Source organism: Suncus etruscus, chromosome 3 (assembly GCF_024139225.1).
Source record: "Suncus etruscus isolate mSunEtr1 chromosome 3, mSunEtr1.pri.cur, whole genome shotgun sequence".
Lineage (NCBI taxonomy): Eukaryota > Metazoa > Chordata > Mammalia > Eulipotyphla > Soricidae > Suncus > Suncus etruscus.
Window position 1 is genome coordinate 123419853 of NC_064850.1, and position 21378 is coordinate 123441230.

Below are 21378 nucleotides of genomic sequence, written 5' to 3' on the forward strand. Positions count from 1 at the left end.
AACTTTAACAACCTAAACTTAAAGGGGCCTGTTATTTTGGCAGGTAAGGTGGCAAAAAGTGGTGGTATAGGATACACTCTGGGTCTATTGGTGGAAGAAGGTTGACACTGGTTGTGGAACTCATTAGGTCACAATAGTTTCAATAAAATTAAAAAAATTAAACAAATCGATTGTAGGACACTAAGGTGACAGAGTTTAACAAGGAACTGCATATTCTAGGCTCTACTATGGCCTTATTGGAAACTCTTTTCTCTCCATTAGTAAGATCTATGCAAGGGTTAGGCTGCAGCACAGAGGTAGAACACTTGTCTTGTTTGCATGTCTGAAGTCCTAGATTCAACCCCAGAATGCAAATATACATCATTTTATATGTGTAAATTGGATGCAGGAGTAAAAGAAATAAAAAGAATTTAAAATAAAAAAGAAATTATTAGAAAAGTTCCTGTATGAAAAATATATGTTATTCTACATCAGCATACATGTCTCTTAGAAACAACTTATGGAGTAGTTTTAAAGAAATATTCTATAAAATGATTAATCTGTGAAGAAAATAAAAATCATGAAATAATTTCAGTAATTATAGCATGTGAATTTATCATAAAATATAGACCTTGCTAACTTGTTGAATTTAACACTTTAAAGTTTGATTTTCATTTTGCAAGCTATCCTTCTGAGGTTATATCACAAAATTAAAAATCTGTTGTTTTTATGCTTTATTAGGCTATTGTCAATTCCTCATCTAAGAGGGCTTACATGAACAGTATTGTCATGCTGTTTATATGTATTATGAAATTGGTTAATTTCCAAAAGCTCATAGAAAAATCACATTGTTAAAACATTATATTTTATTCTAAATATGTTAGCCAGTCTTTCCTGAGCATCAGCTGTAGGCATTTGACTACAACATAACTTTTAAAATAATTATGACCATCTTTTGAATGTGAGTAGAGGATTCTTGGTGAAGAGTAAAATAGTATTGAAATTGGCATTTTTTTGTTTTAGGTCTTCTCAGTAATGTTGAACCACAATGACCCTGATTAGGTGATACAGAAAAATTAGTTATCTTTACCATAGCAATTTTACATAGAACTCTCAATGTAAACTCTCACTGAAACCTTAAGTAATTACAGGAAAAGTGTGAGCATTTTAGAGGCAAAAAGTCTTGCGCTTTAATTCCAGAAAATAGAACCAAACCACTTAAAAGCAAAAGCTGAATCTCATGTTCTTGGAAGTATAACACACTTTTTCAAATCCCTATATTTGCTAATAGGAAAGGTCTCTTAGAGGTTATTTTACAACTCCAAATAACAAGTCTAATGCATCTGATTTTATTATCTTATAAACGCAACTTTTCTAAATATATTCGATGCATATTTATAACAGTAGTCAAAATTGTTCAGTATAACTAAGTAAATATAATTTTTCATGAAATCATTGAGCTTGGCAATAGATCTATCTAGGTCCTAGAAATGAGATAATATAAGTAATTTAAAATTAAACTAAATATATGTAATTATATTAGTAGAGCTTTATTTCCATTCATAGTTAATTCTAAATAGATTTGATGTGTTATAATATACACTTTTTATAGTAAAATATCAAATCAACAATGCATTATTAATTTTTACATAAATAACCTTTTTTGTAATTTTTATAAATTTTGCAACAATATTTAGTTTCTAAGTTTTTAATTATTTTTCTTTAATTAAACATATTGATTACAAATACGACTGTGATTAGATTTCAGTCATGTAAAGTACACCCCCCTTCACCAGTGAAACATTCCCACCACCAATTCCCAAATCTCCCTCCATCGAACACCATCCCCACCTGTACTCTAGATAGGCTTTCCAGTTCCCTCATTCATTCACATGATTATGGTAGTTCTCAGTGTAGTTATTTCTATAATTGCACTCACCACTCTTTGTGGTGAGCTTAATGAAGTGAGCTGCAATTTTCAGCCCTCTTCTCATTGTCACTGAGGATTCTTACAAAAGTGGCTTTTATTTTTCTTAAAACCCATAAATGAGTGAGACTATTATGCATCTCTCTCTCTCTCTCTCCTTCTGACTTATTTAACTCGGAATGATAGACTCCATATGTACATCCATGTATAGGAAAATTTCATGACTTGATCTCTCCTGACAGCTGTATAATATTCCATTGTGCATATGTACCACATTTTCTTTGGCCATTTGTCTGTTGAAGGGCATCTTGGTTGTTTCCAGAGCCTGGCTATTGTGAATAGTGCTGCAATAAATATAGGTGTGAGGAAGGGGTTTTTGTATTGTATTCTTGTGTTCCTAGGGTATATCCCTAGGAGTGGAATAGCTGGGTCGAATGGGAGCTTAATTTCCAGTTCTTGGAGGAATCTCCATATCGCCTTCCATAGAGGTTGGACTAGACGGCATTCACACCAGCAGTGGATAAGAGTTTCTTTCTCTCCACATCCCCACCAGCACTTATTGTTCATATTCTTTGTGATGTGTGCCACACTCTGTGGAGTGAGATGGTATCTCATCGTTGTTTTGATTTCATCTCCCTGATGATTAGTAATGTGGAGCAATTTTCATGTGCTTTTTGGCCATTTGTATTTCTTTTTTATCAAAGTGTTCATTTCTTCTCCCCATTTTTTGATGGGATTAGATGTTTTTTTCTTGTAAAGTTCTGTCAGTGTCCTGTATATTTTGGATATTAGCTCTTTATCTGATTGGTATTGGGTGAATAATTTTTCCCAAACAGTGGGTGGCTCTTGTATCCTGGGCACTATTTCTTTTGAGGTGCAGAAGCTTCTCAGCTTAATGTATTCCCATCTGCTTCCACTTGTTTGGAAAGTGTAGTTTCCACCTTGTAGATGCCTTTAGTCTCAATGTCATGGAGTGTTTTACCTACATGTTGTTCTATATACTTTATGTTATCAGGTCTGATATCAAGGTCTTTAATCCATTTGGATTTTACCTTCGTACATAATGTTAACTGGGAGTCTATGTTCGCTTTTTTGCAAGTGGCTAACCAGTTCTACCAGCACGAAGAAGTTTTCCCTGCTCCACTTAGGATATCTTGCTTCTTTGTCAAAAATTAGGTGACTATGTCTGGGGAACATTGTCTGAGAACTCAAGCTTATTCCACTAATCTGAGGGTCTGTCTTAATTCCAATACCATGCTGTTTTGATAACTATTGCTTTGTAGTACAGTTTAAAGTTGGGGAAAGTAATGCCTCCCATTCTTCTTTTTCATAGGAGTGCTTTAGCTATTCGAGGGTGTTTATTGCTCCAGATGAACTTCATAAGTGTCTGATCCACTTCTTTCAAGAATGTCATGGGTATCTTTAGAGGGATTACATTAAATCTGTACAATGCTTTGGGGAGTATTGCCATTTTAATGATGTTAATCCTGCCAATCCATGAGCAGGGTATGTGTTTCCATTTCCATGTGTCCTCTCTTATTTCTTGGAGCAGGGCTTTATAGTTTTCTTTGCGTAGGTCCTTCACATCTTTGGTCAAGTTGACTCCAGGATATTTGACTTTGTGTGGCACTAATGCAAATGGGATTGCCTTTTTTTTGTCTTTTGGCTTTTTTTTTGTTTGTTTGTTTGTTTTTGGACCACACCTGTTTGATGCTCAGGGGTTACTCCTGGCTAAACGCTCAGAAATTGTCCCTGGCTTGGGGGGGGAGTATATGAGACAATGGGGGATCAAACCGCAATCCTTCCTTGGCTAGGGCTTGAAAGGCAGAATCCTTACCTCTAGTGCAACCTCGCTGGCTCCAGGGATCACCTTCTTGACATCCATCTCTTCCCTATCATTATTAGTGTATAAAATGGCCATTGATTTCTGTATGTTAATTTTGTAGCCTGCCACCTTGCTATATGAGTCTATTGTTCTAGAAGCTTTTTCATAGAGTATCATGTCATCTGCAAACAGTAAGAGCTTGATTTCTTTCTTTCCTATCTTGATTCCCTTGATATCTTTTTCTTGCCTGATGGCTATAGCAATCACTTCCAGTACTATGTTGAAGAGGAGTGGTGAGAGCGGACAACCTTGTCTTGTACCAGAATTTAGAGGAAAGCCTTTTAGTTTTTCTCCATTGAGGATAATATTTGCCATTGGCTTGTGGTACATGGCTTTAACTATATTGAGAAAGGTTCCTTTCATTCCCATCTTGCTGAGAATTTTTATCAAGAATGGGTGTTGGACCTTATCAGATGCTTTCTCTGGTCTATTGATATGATCATGTGATTTTTATTTTTCTTTCTGTTGATGTTGTGTATGATGTTATAGATTTATGGGTGTTAAACCATCCTTGCATTCCTGGGATGAAACCTACTTTGTCGTAGTGTATGATCTTCTTGATGATGCATTGAATCCTATTTGCCAGAATTTTGTTGAAGATCTTTGCATCTGCATTCATCAGGGATATTGGTCTGTAATTTTCTTTTTTGGCAGCATCTCTTTCAGGTTTTGATATCAAAGTGATGTTGGCTTCATAAAAGCTGTTTGGGATTGTTCCCGTTTTTTCCATTTCATGGAAGAGCCTGGCTAGAATTTGTAGTAGCTCCTCTTGAAAGGTTTGAAAGAATTCATTGGGAAATCCATCTGGGCCTGGGCTTTATTTTTGAGCAGATGTTTGATTACAGTTTCAATTTCCTCAATAGTGATGGGCGTGTTTATATATGCTACATCATCGTTACTTAACTGTGGAAGGTTATAAGTGTTCAAGAATTTATCCATTTTTTCTAGGTTTCATGTTTAGTAGCATAAAGTTTCTCAAAGTAGTCTCTGATTACCCTTTGGATCTCTACAATATCCGTCGTGATCTCCACCTTTTCATTTCTAATATGGGTTATCAGGTTTCTCTCTCTCTCTCTCTCTTTCTTTGAGTTTTTCCAATGGTTTAATCAATTTTGTTAATTTTTTCAAAAAACCAACTTCTGCTTTTGTTGATCTTTTGGATTGTTTTCTGGTTTTCCACTTCATTGATTTCTGCTTTAAGCTTCGTTATTTCCTTCTGTCTCCCTATTTTTGGTTCCTTTGGTTGGTCATTTTTTTAATTCTATGAGCTGCATCATTAAGTTATTCAGGTATGCCCCTTTTCCTTCCTGATGTGTGCTTGTTGAACTATAAATTTTCCTCTCAGGATCGCTTTTGCTGTGTCCCATAAATTCTGGCAGTTTGTGTCTTTATTATCATTTGTTCCCAGGAAAGTTTTGATTTCCTTTTTGATTTCATCTCGGACTCACTGGTTGTTCAGTAGCAGGGTGTTTAATTTCCAATTGTGAAAGATTTTCTTTTGTGTGGCTTTGTAGTTCACATCTAATTTCAGAGCCTTGTGGTCAGCAAAGGTAGCCTGCAAGATTTCTATCCTCTTGATTTTATGGAGGTATGTTTTATGTGTCAGCATGTAGTCTATTCTGGAGAATGACCCATGTACATTGGAAAATAATGTGTATCCAGGTTTTTTGGAATGGAGTGTCCTGTATATATCTACTAGTCCTCTTTCTTCCACAACTCTTTTCAGGGCTAGTATGTTTTTGTTGGGTTTCAGTCTGGTTGACGTATCAAGTGTTGATAGGGCTGTGTTGAAGTCTCCCACAATGATTTTGTTATTATTGATTTCTTCTTTCAGATTTGTCAGTAATTGTATTAGATAATTTGCTGGTCTCTCATTGGGTGCATATATGTTTAATAGCCTGATTTCTTTCTGTTGCACATATCCCTTGATTAGTACATAGTGTCCATCTTTGTCCCTTACCACTTTTCTGAGTATAAAGTTGGAGTCATCAGATATTAATATGGCCACCCCAGCTTTTTTGAGGGTGTTGTTTGCTTGGATGATTTTCCTTCAGCCTTTGATTTTGAGTCTATGTTTGTTCTGACTATTCAGATGTGTTTCTTGTAGGCAGCAGAAGGTTGGATTCATCTTTTTGACCCATTTTGCCACTCTGTGTCTTGTAATTGGTGAATTTAGTCCATTGACATTGAGGGAGATGATTGTCATAGGATTTAATGTCATCTTTGTAGATAAGCTTGCTGTGTTTGTTGGTCTCTCTTGTCTTAAAGTAGACCTTTCAGTTTATCCTTTAAGGCTGGTTTTTCGTCTGTGAAGTTTCTGAGCTGTTGTTTATCCATGAAGCTATGTATCCTTCCATCAAACCTGAACGTGAGTTGGGCTGGGTGCAGTATTCTCGGTGAGACATCCATTTAATTCAGTCTTGTCATAATATCCCACCACTGTCTTCTGGCCTTAAGAGTTTCTTGTGACATGTCTGCTGTAAGTCTTAGGGATGCTCCTTTGAATGTAATTTCCCTTTTTGATCTTGCTGCTTTCAGTATTCTATCTCTATCTGTGGGATTTGTCATTATAACAAGGATGTGTCTTGGGATGTTTTTCTTTGGGTTTCTTTTAGCTGGTACTCTTCGGGCATGCAGAATTTGATTGCATGTAGTCTTTAACTCTGGGAGTGTCTCTTTGATGATGTCTTTGACAGTTGATTCTACCTGGAGATCTCCTACCTGGGCCTCTGGCACTTCAATGATTCTTATGTTGTTTCTGTTGAGTTTATCAAAGACTTTTATTTTTATCTGTTCACATTCCTTGAGTACTTTTTCCATTGCCTGATTGTTTGTCTTAAATTTCTTTTCTAATTTATTCTGCTGTGTTGAGTTTTTCTCCATCTCATCTTCCAGCACGCCAATTCTGTCCTCAGCTGCAGTTACCCTGATGTAGAGGCCATCCATTGAGTTTTTCAGTTGAGCTACCATGTTTTTTTGATCTGTTATTTTAGTTTGGAGTTTTCTGATTTCTGTCTTTGTGTTCTGTTCAGATCGCTCTATGTTTTCTTTGAGTTCTACAAACATCTTCCACATTTCTATTCTAAACTCCTTATCTGAGAGGTTAATCACATGGTTGGAATTTTTTAGGACATCCACACTATCGTCTTCATTCTCTGTGCATGGTGGTGGCTGCGAGGTTTCCGCATTGTCAGGCTTGTGGTGTGATTTTTTTCTGCATATTGTGGTGCAGTTCATTGGTTTGAAAGAGTGAGTGGCCTTGAAGTGAAAGCCTTGCTCTTCTGTGGCCTCTAGGTGACAGTTTTTTTGGGGTGCACTCCCTAGTCCTCTGAGGAGAGCTTCCAGTATTCAGGAAAGACAGACATGCACACTAGTTTCTACTCTTCTAGAAACTAATATAGAACAGTGTCACCAACTATATATAGGATATAATACATTAGATATTCAAATAACACTTATACCTAAAAGTTTGTAACCTCTTTTTCACAAATTTCTTAACTTCTCCCATACCTATACCCTACTAAAATTTATTTAATTATTATTTCTGTGAGTTTAACTATTATTAAATATTTTACATATAAATGACAATAATAAATGTTATATTGCTCAGTGTCTGGATTATTCCACATAGCCTAACTGTAAACAATATGTATTTTTTCTCATAGTTGAACTGTATATATTTAAAGGGTTTCAATTTTAGGAAAATCGATTTATTGATCCATGTCAGGATTAATTTTTACATTTATATTTTTATTGTGATATTTCATTTTTCTTACCAATAAGTGTAAATCAACTTAATGGTCAACCTCTTCAATTTTGAAGAATTGGACTTTAAAGAATAAAATTCAATCAAACTCAACAAATTAACACAAAATGTTATAATAAAGAAATTTATGCACAGTTTCTCTGTGAAAAAATTACAAGTTAATATGTAGAAGCCTCATGTTACATTTAAACCAATTATATTTGCAGTGGCATTGGTTTATAAACTATTTTGCCTGTATAAGTCCAGGAGGAGTGCGTGCTATCTATCCATTTGTTCCTGCACTTTTTAAGTATATGTGTAAATCAACAGTTTTCTAGGCTATTTTTTGTTTTTTAAGAATAATTTTGAATGCTCATCTGTAGATGATAACCATGGCATATGTAGCCATTTCATACTGCTATGTAAAGCAGATAACCAAATATCTATTATTCTCTCAAAATCTCTATATTTTCTTATTTTATCCTAATCCTCTATAAATACCTAAACACATTAATTTCATGAGGTCTGACTTCCAATATGATCCCAGGTAATTTTCCTTTTTATATTAGGAAATAAACCTGATTATTATAAGTTGACCCATGTAAATACAATGAGTGAATTTCTAAAGCAATAAAAATAATTTAAAATGTTCAGTAATAGAGTATGAATTTCTGTTGCCTTGAGCATTTAAATCACTGTAGATATTTCAACTTACTGTTCTAACTGAGGCAGATGTGGCTCTTCAAAAAAAAGTTAATATGTGATGTTATGGTATGGTTCTGTTTTCTACTGTAGTCAGGTAAAAATCCAGATGGAAGAAGAAGTGACCCAGCGACCATCTGCTGTAGTGCATTAGTCAGTATCTCTGGGGGGTGGTGGTCTATGCTCTTTTATGGATTTGTCGACATGACAGCAAACTAACACTTTGAAAATTAATTAACAAGAACATATGGAAGTGGGTGTTAGTTTCATAACATACAAACTGATTCGACTTTACAAAATGCTTCATCTAAGTATTTCTCCCAGTACACAAAAAAGAGGTTCTTAAAATCTTTTAGAAATGTAAAGGAGAATATATCTTATTGATTTAGATTCACGAATAGGATAGAAAATAATACAGATACACTGAAAAGCTTCCAGATCTTAAGGCAACAAGAAGTCCGACCTTGACTTTCATAAGTTTGATATTTGTAAATCAATGTTTAATAATTATATAAGTGGATATTCAAATGCATGGATTTTTCACATATTTTCAAATGACCTACTTTATTTATGGGGTGCTGAGAGATATTAAAAGTAGATCACTTGTTGGGGCCGGGCGGTGGCGCTGGAGGTAAGGTGCCTGCCTTGCCTGCGCTAGCCTAGGACGGACCACGGTTCGATCCCCCGGCGTCCCATATGGTCCCCCAAGAAGCCAGGAGCAACTTCTGAGCGCATAGCCAGGAGTAACCCCTGAGCGTCACAGGGTGTGGCCCAAAAACCAAAAAAAAAAAAAAAGTAGATCACTTGCATTACAAAGAGGTTGATTCTAGCTTGTACTAAAGTACCCAAATCCCCAAGATAGCATAGTGGTTCCTCTTCAGCACAGAGCTAGAAATGACCACTAAGATGCTCAGGACTGGCACCAAAACCTACATAAATTTATATTTATTTATATTTGTTAATAGACCCAATAACTAAACTAAGTTAATAGCCTACCACATCGTTGCTACAGTTAATCTCTGGCTCTGTCCTCATCATATATTATTTTGTCCCCTAAATTCCCACAGTGTTCCTCCTGAGCATTAAGCCAGCCATATCCTCCTCCCAAACAGGAATCTCTTATAATAGGAATATCCCTACTAGCAAGAGGCAATAAAAGGTTAATAAGAATGCATTATCAACTCACTACACAAACCAAGAAAATAAAGTCTAGCTATGTTATAACATCAAGTTTTCTATGTCTGGGGAAGTACAGTGAAGAGAAAAGGACAAGTAGGTCATTGGAATAGATGACAGCATTCAATAAAATAAATAACACTTATTTTCAATTACTTATTTTCAATAACAAAAACAATTATACATAGAAAAGTGCTTCCATAAATATGACTGAGTTTTGGACATAAATATATAAAATATCATGCTTAATACCCCAACATAAATTTTCACCTTAAATACACAAAGCTTAAATATATAAAATGTTACAGTTTCTTATATATATCAATAAAGCTATAATTAATAAGAAAACACATCTTTGGTGAATTTTATAAATTTTTAGATTTTTGTATGCTAGAGACATTATTTAAGATACAAATCAAGACACATTAAAATTAGATGCATAGCAATACATAACAAATAAATTGTGTCAATAATCTATGAAAGCACTGTCAAATAAAATTTAAATAATTATACAAAAGAATTGACAAGTGCTTTAAACAAATATTTCACCAAATAGAATGAAAGAAAGACACATTAACACATGCAAAGATGTTCAATATTATTTGATGTTATTTTTATTTTTTGATGTTATTTTTTCATGTTATTATTTTATTATTTGATGTTATTTTTAGTAGGACTTCTCTTCAAACACTGCTCCAAAATTTCAAAATGGCTAACATATAAATTTTGCTTGTATCTTATATAGTCTAATATATAAGTAAATTAGCATTTAGGGATTACATATAAGTATAATATAATATAAATTTTATATTCAAGTGTTCTAGTTCCCTGTTGCAACTGGGACATTCCAAGAAATCACACTTAGGAATAAAGAAAATGCCACAGGTTCTGTGGAAAATATTGTAGCAGGTTTTATAAACACCCATTTAGCATGCGTCATAGATAACACACGTTAAATAATACTTATGTGCAAACAAAATTTTTATGCAAATTCTGAAAACAGTATTACTCATAATTGTCACCAACTGGAAACAATTCCCTGCTTTAATAGCTCATTAACTCCCAATTTCACTTTCTGAAAATTGATATTGTAATAAAATTTTAAGAAGCATGAGTTACCATCAAAGATAATGTCTTTGAAAAGGTTACTACTTATACTATTATATAAAGGCAACCTCAAAAAAATCGTAGTTCTGGGGCCGGGTAGGTGGCGCTAGAGGTAAGGTGTCTGCCTTGCAAGCGCTAGCCAAGGAAGGACCGCGGTTCGATCCCCCGGCATCCCATATGGTCCCCCCAAGCCAGGGGCGATTTCTGAGCACATAGCCAGGAGTAACCCCTGAGAGTCAAACGGGTGTGGCCCAAAAACCAAAAAAAAAAAAAAAAAAATCGTAGTTCTTTCTAAAATAAATTTAAAACTACAAAGTAAATTACTGAAAATCATAGTCAAGAATGTATTTTTAGCTAATTAGTATACTTTTATCTTATATATTTAGTTTTTATTTATTTTGGTTTTTGGACCACACCCAGATCATTTAGGGATTATTCCTAGCTCTGCTCAGAAATTACTCTTGGCAAATTCAGAGGATTGAACCAAACTGGCCACATACAAGGCAATCATCCTACCTCCTTTACTATCCAAAGAAAAGATGGTTTTACTTCCAAAGACTTAGTTTCAAAATGTACTTTATTCTGAGTTATTGAAGCCATTCAAACCAATTTAATGCCATTTTGAATATACTCAATTTATTTGTCATTATTTAATTTGAAATAATTTGAAATAAATGATAGAAAAGTTCTCTGACAAGTTCCCACAGGATAACCAAGATAATGTCCTACCTAGTGAGCAAACTCTGGGCATGATACTTCCTCAATGATTATTTATATTGTTAGTATTTAAAAAAAAATAGTATCAAATTAAAGCATTGCATTGGAGGCACTATATGTGATCCTGATAAGTGAAAGCAGGTACCTGAGGATATAGAGAAGTTACTGAAGTATAGTTATCATGAGAAAAAAAAAACATATGGAAGGTTCATTATTCTGATCTACTTCAGAACAAACTTGAAAATGCCACCAATTTCACTGCAAGTTCAGGTCATTCACTCTTGGAGCAATATTCCTGTCTAATTTAAAAAAGGCTCAAAATGTCTTGAATCAAACTTGCATTTCTTCGACATTTTCTATTACCACTTGGAATTTATAGACCTACATTTTCTTAAATGGCATAATCATTATTATAAGAATTGGGGTTCAAATTTGAGAAGACATAAAGTATCATCAGTAAGATGGTTTGCACTAGTCAAAAAAATTCTTTATTCTTTTGTTACAAGGATTCTATTTGAAAAGAGAGACAGATGCGTGACACGTTTTTAATGCTTCATATGCCTCCCATGGTGTCCCCAGAAAAGACAACTTCATCTTATAGAATATTAGAAACATATAAAAAATAAAATTAAAATAAAAAGGAGGTTGATATTTGACTTCCATTAGGCCATAATTTAACTTACCCATGTTTGACTTTGGAAAGTATCCCACCATGAACAGAGCACACTGTAAAAAAGGAGCTAATTTTACAATATGCATCTCTTTCCTAGATTCCTTTTTTTTTTAAATAAGGCTGTAACATATGCAGAGTCACAAAGAAATGTTCTGCATATAGATGTAGGCTAAACTCTGCCACTGAAACAGGAATTCAATTCCTGAGAAGAATTTTAGTGTGTTTTTATTCTATGTGTGTTTCTCTGGCTTGGTCCCTTCTGAGTGGCCAAGGTGCAGAAATAAACGGTTAGATTCTGCGCCAACCCAGTTGGCGGCTGTATATTAGTTTACAGGTAGGCGAAGGTCTATCCGGGTATGGGGGTTACAGGGAGAGGAGCAAATCAATCAAACAGGAGTAAAATTCTCTGCTCTGGAGTATCCCTGGAGTGGAAAAAAAAATAGCCCGGGAACTTGTTTGGTGCCTGGTCTGTGCTTGGTAGCCTGATCTGATCTGGTCATCTGGCTAAAGAGAAACTGGTGAAGGTTCTGAGCAAGCAAATTGGGGCACTTAGAACCAAGTTTAAAACTCAATGTTTAGCTGAATTATTTTGAGTTAGTACCTGGGAACACTTTCATTCCTGTCATATCCAGTGTTTGTGTTGCAAACCTTCCTTCCCTGGTCCTGCCCATTCTTTCTTTGGCATCTCTGCTTAACCAGTGCTAACCCCTGTGTCCATTGAGAATTTTCGTAGCCGACCAGGAAGTCAGACAAAGGAAGCACTAGACCTTCTCTCTGCCTATCCACTAGGTTGACTGCAATAACCCTATCCATATACTTCCTACTGGAAACCCAGTTTTGTCTAAGTCGCACAAAAATTCCTCAGCTGCTCAGAAGCTTTTTGTTTAGGAAAAAAAAATACCCAAGTTGCATGTGTTTTCTTATTCCCAAAACTTGCTCTGTACCTTTTATAGTCACCTAAATTCTCAGGATATTTTTTCCAGAAACATTTCATTAAATATTAATAGTCCAAATGAGCATTCAAGAAAAGAAACGTTAAGAAACAAATTCCTAACATGACTAATAGAGTATATTCTGGATGTTTATCCGGTAAGGACAAAAAGAAAAAAACACAATCTAGGAAAATCATTTGAGTAAAGAGGGAAGATAACTTAGGACATCTCCCTCACAAAAATAGAAGTCCCACCAAAAATCTCAGGATCCTACATAGATTCCTATGTTAGTAACCTTGAGGATTAAATGCATCCACCACTGGTGGGACCATATTTAAAAGCAGCTCTAAAGAATGTGGTTCAGTTTCATGTACAATGTTCCTAAAGTTCCTCTTTCCCAAACCAGCAATGAAGCACCACATGGGAATAACAAGAAGAAAAGATGGTTGGAAAACTGCATGTGTGTAACTCTATTGTCAATAGTGTAGCAAACCATGGGACTTTAAAAACAAGATATTTAAAATCCTAAGTACCCATGACTAAAAAAATAAAACACTGAAAATTTATGGGCATAAAGGCAAACCAATTCTGCACTGTCGAGAAATCAAAACCCAGAGTCTTCCCCAGCAAAATAAATCACGAACAATAGTCCTTTACCTATAAAATTCAGGAATGTTAACTTCAACATTCAAGGCAAAAATAGTAAAACATTCTCAAAAGAACATGTAGTTTATTAAGCTTATATTTTATTAAGCTACCCTATAATTTGAGAAATTATTTGTTTGAGAAATGATTCTTTGAGAAACGGCATCTTAAATATTTTTAATTCTGATCCATTTTTAAAAGGCATTTATGTACTTTAGAAGCATGAAAATCTCAACTCTGCGTTTTCTCTCCTTGTGAAGATTTTGGGATTTTCACTCTTCAAAAGATTCATAATTCTCTTCTTAGGACTAAGACCCATTTAAATCTATAATTGTCTCATTTCAGCACAGCATGACTAACATTTAAAAGCTTTTTAAAGGTGTCCATACTGCTCTAGTGCATAATCAGCTGTTTGTAATCTTGTGTTAAAGTGATGAGCCCATCACTTGAGCCTGGAATGAATCTTAGCTCAGTATGAAGGCTGTATTGATGCTTTGTATCCTGTGCTTTCACCAGAAGAAACAATACATTAAAATAGCAAATGAAACCCAATGCATTATTTTAGATTTCAAACCACAGGTTTTCTATATGCCTTCAATATAAAGTGCTAACTGAACATTTATTTCATGTGGTGAAGGAATGGTATAATTAGAACCTTCTCTCATTAAGAAATGATAGTTGTTTTATATGATATAAAGGCAGATTGTTTATTTAGTTTAATCTCAAGCAATTTAGAGGTTGTTAAGTATAGTTTACATGTGAACTGGAGTTCCAGAGAAATTTGAATGATTTTTTTCATGGAATTTCCAAGTATATATTAAAGCAAAGTTACATGCTCTAGTAAATAGAACAGTAGGTATAAAAAAACTTTGTATTAGAATACATTACTCTGTTATACATTAATTATTTCATTTTACAATAGAAAATGATCTTAAAATCAATAACTTTTAAAATGTACCTCACTTTATGGGGCCGAAGAGATAGCATGGAGGTAGGGCATTTGCCTTGCATGCAGAAGGATTGTGATTCGAATCCCAGCATCCCACATGGTCTTCCGAGCCTGCCAGGAGAGATTTCTGAGTGTAGAGCCAAGAGTAACCCCTGAGAGCTGCTGGGTGTGACTCAAAAAATACAAGTAAATAAGTAAATAAATAAAATGTACCTGACTTTAATCAATGATAGACATTTTTGTATTCCATTGTACTTGGTTGACACAATGCATTTTGTAGTAGTTTCTTGAATAGTCTCTTACCAAAAATGTAATATCTAACATCACCAAATAACATTACTTCATTACAGATGTAAATCCTCCATATAAAAAATCCAGAAAATAATTTAACATAATTTTAGATGATTTTGGTGAGAGGGTGGATGTCTCACATCTGGCTGTGCTCAGGGATTACTCCTAGATCTGAGCTCAGAAATCGATCCTTGTAGGTACGGGACACCATATGGGATGCTGGGATTCGAAGGACTGTCCATGTTGGATCAGCTTCTGGCTTCATGTAAGGCAAATGCCGTGCCACTGTGCTCTTTCTTTGGCCCTCATTTTAGATAATTAAAATGACAAGTACATGGGATATTTATCATCGCCTCATTCACCATCTGATCTCGTGCATAGCTAAGAAGGTGACATTCATCTTGGAAGGTATTCTCAATAGAAAGGGCAATTTTTCAGAGCACATAAATGAAAATATCGTATTGCATTCCAGAAATACAAATATAAAAGAGGAACTTTCAAAATACAAATTTTATGCAACAATATTTTGGCTTAGGGGCCTGAAAGTTAAGTCTGTATGTATGGTTGCCTGAGTCTCACAAGGAATGATCCCTGAGAACAGAGCCAGGAGTAAGCCCTGAGTACTGCCAGTCATGCCTGAGTAACTCTCAAACAAGCAAAAGAGTTTCACTTTATCAAACAAAAATATTTGATCATCTTTTTAAAATACTCAACATATCCACTAAATTTGGCATCAAGTACATACTACATAATTCATCTCCTTTCCTTTTATAATTGCCTTATATTTACATGTTTACAACTCATAATTCACTCCCTCTCCTTACTCAGTGTCTTTTTATGATTTCTTACATATTACCGAGGTTTTTCTTATGAGGCATATGAAGTGCTAAGATGACTTTTCAGGTGAAATCTCTTAGTAGTCATGGTGCTAAATGATAAATTACTGAAACATCATGAAATATATATAATAGATATTTCTACTGGTCTTCACTCCAAATAAAAATACTTTACTTATTTGACACTAAAGAAGCAATAAATTTAATAAATTTAATTTTAATATATAATACATATAATCATAGCTGAAGATACTTAGTTAATATCTGAATACTTAGTTAATAATCTTTAAAAGAGTTTAGTAGCAGAAAAGAAATGGTTTAGTCTGAAAGAGATGATTCTATTTTATCGATTTTTGAACCTTTCTTTTATTAAAAATAAGCTTATAATATAATTAAGCATTAATTTTAAAGCATTAAAAACAGCTCATAAACATGTATATATAAAACAATTCTATTCACATGGAAATTTGAACTTTTAAAAGTAAAATTAAACCTAAATTGAATTTTCAGATACTCCTAAATACCTTGCATACTTGTACAGCTACTGTGATTCCTAAAAGAAAAGAAGCTTTTAACCTATGTGGATGATTTTTAATAAGAAATGTATTACTTACTAAATTATCTCAGGCTTTTTAAAATAAATGTAGAAAATGATTTATATTTTTAGATAAATATGTACAAAATTTAGCGATATTTTGCAAATACATCACATGTAAAATAAGGTCATTTTTTAACTCCATGCCTCATTATGCTGTTTAATTTTAATTTTAATTCATTGTTAGTGTAAGAGTTATAATGTATTGCATACAGGATTAGTCCTTATACCATAGAACAGATGTAAAATAGCATTTTTAGTTAATAAATCATAATTTTATGCACATTTTATTTCATGATTAATGGGACAGCAGCATTATTATGCATAATTTCTGCATAATATCTGCAATTGTATTATTAAAATTTAGCTTAATTTAATTCCCTATTTTGGCTAAAATAAAATATAATTCAGTTATACATGGGAACAAATACAACTAAAGATATTACTTAAGGGGATTTTTAAAATATAGAATTAAATAAAGTTACACTAAAATATGCATATATTCATGTTTATATTAAAATTAGTTTATTTTTTTTTTGAAAAGTGCATACTTGCATTTTTTATTAAAATTGGGACAAGTTTTGGGGGGGGCTGGAGAGATAGTACAGTGGGGAAGGCATTTGCCTTGCATGAAGCCTATCTGGGTTTGGTACCCAGTATCCCATATCATATCTTGAGTTTACCAGGAATGATTTCTGAGCACAGAGCCAGGAGTAATCCCTGAGCATAACCAGATGTGGTACAAAACCAAAATAGTAATAGTAGTAGTAGTAGTAGTAGTAGTAGTAGTAGTATCTTTTTGTAATTGTCCCTGGCAAGCACAATTCATAGTGATCCCTGAGCATAGAACAAACAAAATAGATAAGCCTGAGTACTGCAAGTGTGATCCCAAAAAGTGATATGTACCCTACAGTTCTATTTTTTCTTTTTTTAAAATATTTTTTATTGAGACCATTGTGAGTTACAGGTCTTTCACAAATTGTACTTCAGGTACAAAGTGACAGTGAATTAGGGCAATTCCCACCACCAGTGTTGAACTTCCTCCACCACTGTTCCCAGTATGTATCCGATACTTCCACCCTTAGCTCCTTGGACTCCTTGTGTAAGAAGTTCCTTTTGTGTACAGTTTGTTGTAGTTTGGGTTTCTTGATTCTATGTTCGTTGACTTTGGCTTTGGTATTTAGATCTGATCCCCTCCCCCCCACACACACACACACAAGCACACTCAATGCTCCTGAGACAGCTTGGCTCCTGGGCCCCATCCACTTTTTTTATTATTATTATTCTTTTCTCAATTTGTAGGAAGACAGAAATGTGAGGTCCAACCTCTATGGAAGGCGATATGGAGATTCCTCCAAGAACTGGAAATTGAGCTCCTATTTGACCCAGCTATTCATTCCTAGGGATATACCCTAGGAACATAAGAATACAATACAAAAACCCCTTCCTCACACCTATATTTATTGCAGCACTATTCACAATAGCCAGGCTCTGGAAACAACCAAGATGCCCTTCAACAGACAAATGGCTAAAGAAAATGTGGTACATATACACAATGGAATATTATGCAGCTGTCAGGTGAGATCAAGTCATGAAATTTTCCTATACATGGATGTACATGGAGTCTATCATGCTGAGTGAAATAAGTCAGAGGGAGAGAGAAAGAGAAAGAGAGAGAAAGAGAGAGAGAGAGAGAGAGAGAGAGAGAGAGAGAGAGAGAGAGAGAGAGAGAGACGCAGAATAGTCTCACTCATCTATGGGTTTTAAGAAAAATAAAAGTCATACTTGCAACAATCCTCAGAGACAATGAGAGGAGGGCTGGAACTTCCAGCTCACTTCATGAAGCTCACCACAAAGAGTGGTGAGTGCAGTTATAAAAATAACTACACTGAGAACTACCATAATCATGTGAATGAATGAGGGAACTGGAAAGCCTGTCTAGAGTACAAGTGGGGGTGGGGTGCGATGGAGGGAGATTTGAGACATTGGTAGTGGAAATGTTGCATTGGTGAAGGGAGGTGTTCTTTACATGACTGAAACCTAATCACAATCATACTGTAATCAAGATGGTTAAATAAAGAAAAAAAAAAGAAAATAATATACAACCCCCCCGAAAAAAGGAAAGAAATATGAGGTAACATAAAATGCTTCAAGTTCTAAGGTTCTATTAAAAAAGACTGGAGCCCCTATCTAGAATATAAATAAAATTAAAAGAAAAAAAAGAAAAGAAAAAATGGGGGGGCAGATGTGGCTCTTTTTTTAGGGTGGGAGGTCACACCCGGGAGAGCTCAGGCATTAGTCCTGCTCTACGCTCAGAAATCTCTCCTTGGGGGACCATATGGGATGATGGGATTTGAACCACTGTCCTGCATAAGACAAATGCCCTACTTCCATGCTATCTCTCTGGCCCCTGACCCTGGCTCTTTTTTTTTTTTTTTTTTTTTTGCATATGCACAGCAAACTTGGGGAAAATTAGAAAGGAAATTCCATTTACCTAAGAGATACAGGGTGTCTCAACCCATGAAGCAAACTGCTACAATTCTATTTTAACTATTCATTTTAAAAACTGATTTTTATGTTTTTATATTCCAGTCATTTATTTTACCTTTTATTTTAAGCACCTAGTTATTCAGTATATACACTTATAATGTGTAATAATTTTCTTTTTCATAAACTCGTGTAAAAGGAATTTTAACTTTATATTTGAACAAATAAGTTTAAACTATTTTTCTAACTTATAATTGATAGTTTGCATATTTTTTCTAACTTATAATTGATAGTTTGCATATGTTTTAAAATAACAGCTACATAAACTTTATTTAAATTTTCCATTATTCTATTTCTTATTTATTTATTTTTAATATAATATATTTTTTAAGCATCATGATTATAAATATGTTTTTGGTTGGGTTTCAGTCATAAAAGGAACACCCCTCTTCACCAGAGCAACCTTCCCACCATCAATGCCCTCTATGTCCCTCCTCCCTCACCCCTCAACCTGTATTCAAGACAGGCATTCTACTTCTCTAACTGCACTCACCACTCTTTGTGGTGAGCTTCATATCCTGGCCTGGTCCTTCCAGCTCTCATCTCTAATGTCTCTGGACATTATTACAATAATGTCTTTTTTTTTCTTAAAACCCATATGTAAGTGATACTATTATGTGTCTTTCTCTTTCCCTATGACTTACATTAGTCTATTTTTAATATTTAACATAAAAAGAAAAGCTATATTTGTTATGTGTTTTCAAACAGAGAAGATAATTTGGAAAGATCTTTCAACTAAGAATATTTTTTTCACATGAGTTAGTTTCATATCTTGAAAAACTAAATAGTTGTTATTTTATAATTATTTAAATACTTAATAACTATGAAACAAAATTCTGCTTATATAAGAAATAATATAATTAATGTAAACTGGTTTAGTACAATTGATTTCTTTCCAAATTTAAGTTTTTGTCTGAAAACAAAGGTAAAAGAACAGAAGTTAACTTAACAGCTTTCAAAAAGTATCATCAAGTAACAATCTGAGGCTAATATGACTTGGTCTCTGGGTCAAAGGAATGCATAGCAGGCATGATATTTGCGATGTATACAGCTGACCCGGGTTTTAAGTTCTGGCATCCCATATGGTCCCCTGAGCAGGAGTGATCCCTGAGTGCAGAGCACTGCCAAATGTAACTCCAAACCAAAATAGGTAAATACGTAATATAACTCAATCTCTATTAATGTGAGGTCTGTTTTTCTTCATCTATAAAATTATTTACTCAGATGGTATTCATGATATAATTCTTTGCCTTATTTTCCTTCATAATTTCTCCTTTTTAAGTGTTTTCTTCATCTACATTTACTCTATTTTAAATTATTTCTTTGTCTACTCATCTCGACATCTCTATAATTTCCTTGGCATATATTAGGGCCCTTGAGAAAGTTTCAGCAAGATGTGTATCGTAATATTCTTTAAGGAGTGTAGGTATAATAGTACAATAATATCAGATTAACTCAATATGTCATTCGAGTTAATGGCACATGGCATTTGCCTTGAGTTTCAGTCTACATAGGCAGAAATGAGAATATGTCCCTCTAAGGAATTAACTGAAGATTTGAACAGGAACAAGAAACACCAGAATATCAAAAAAATTAACCATAGGGTAGTTAAATTATTTAAAGTGTAAAATTGACAACAGGAAGCCTGAACCCCAAATACCACTGAGAGAACAGTAATAGACCAACATATGCTGATATAAATGTTTCCTATTTCTTAAAATGTATTGTGTAATTAAATTCTAATTTTATATATATAAGAAATCACTGGATTAGACTTTCTTGTCTGTTTGCTTTTTGTTTTTTTGTTTTTGTGTGTGTGTGTGTTTTGGCTTTTAGATCACACCTGGTGACACTTAGTGGTTACTCCTAGCTATGCACTCAAAAATCACTCCTGGCTTGAGGGACCATACAGGATGTCGGGAATTAAATGCGGTCTGACCTGGGTCAGCCTTGTGCAAGCAAATGCCCTACTGCTGCATCATTGCTCCGGCCCTGGATTAGACTTTCTATGTCTATTCTCTGTGATTTTATTTTTATTATTTACTTTTATACTTCTTTCAGAGACATGCACATTAAAAAGTGTCTAGCAGTTTTTGTAATTCTAATATCTACTATAGGAATAAAGTATATTCACTCTATTATAGCAAATCAGCATTAGTATAAATATTAATAATAAAATTAATAACCTAAATTATTCAATGCTTAACAATAAAACAATATATTAATTTAAACTGACATGCTGATAAGAATCTAATATCATTGACATGGCATGAGTTGGTCTATATATGTAATTCATTTATTAGTAAGTTTTAATTGTGATAAACACAACTTGACATTTAATATATATGATCCCATGCTATTTGTATCAATTAACACATATATCTGTTGCCAATTAGCAGTTTAAGTATTAATTATTATGAAAATGATTTGCCACTGACTATTTAAATGTTAAAGTACTAAAATTATTTTCCATGACAATGGAAGTATAAAGTTTAATCAAATAAAAATTACAATTTACATTATACCATTTGTACAATAATATTTTAAATATGTAACCATTGATAGTAAAGGCATTTTAAAATGAACATATTTTACAGAATTATTATATTTCATATTCATTAAAGTAAGTACTTATTAATTTAAATAATTAATTAAATGCATTTAATATTCAT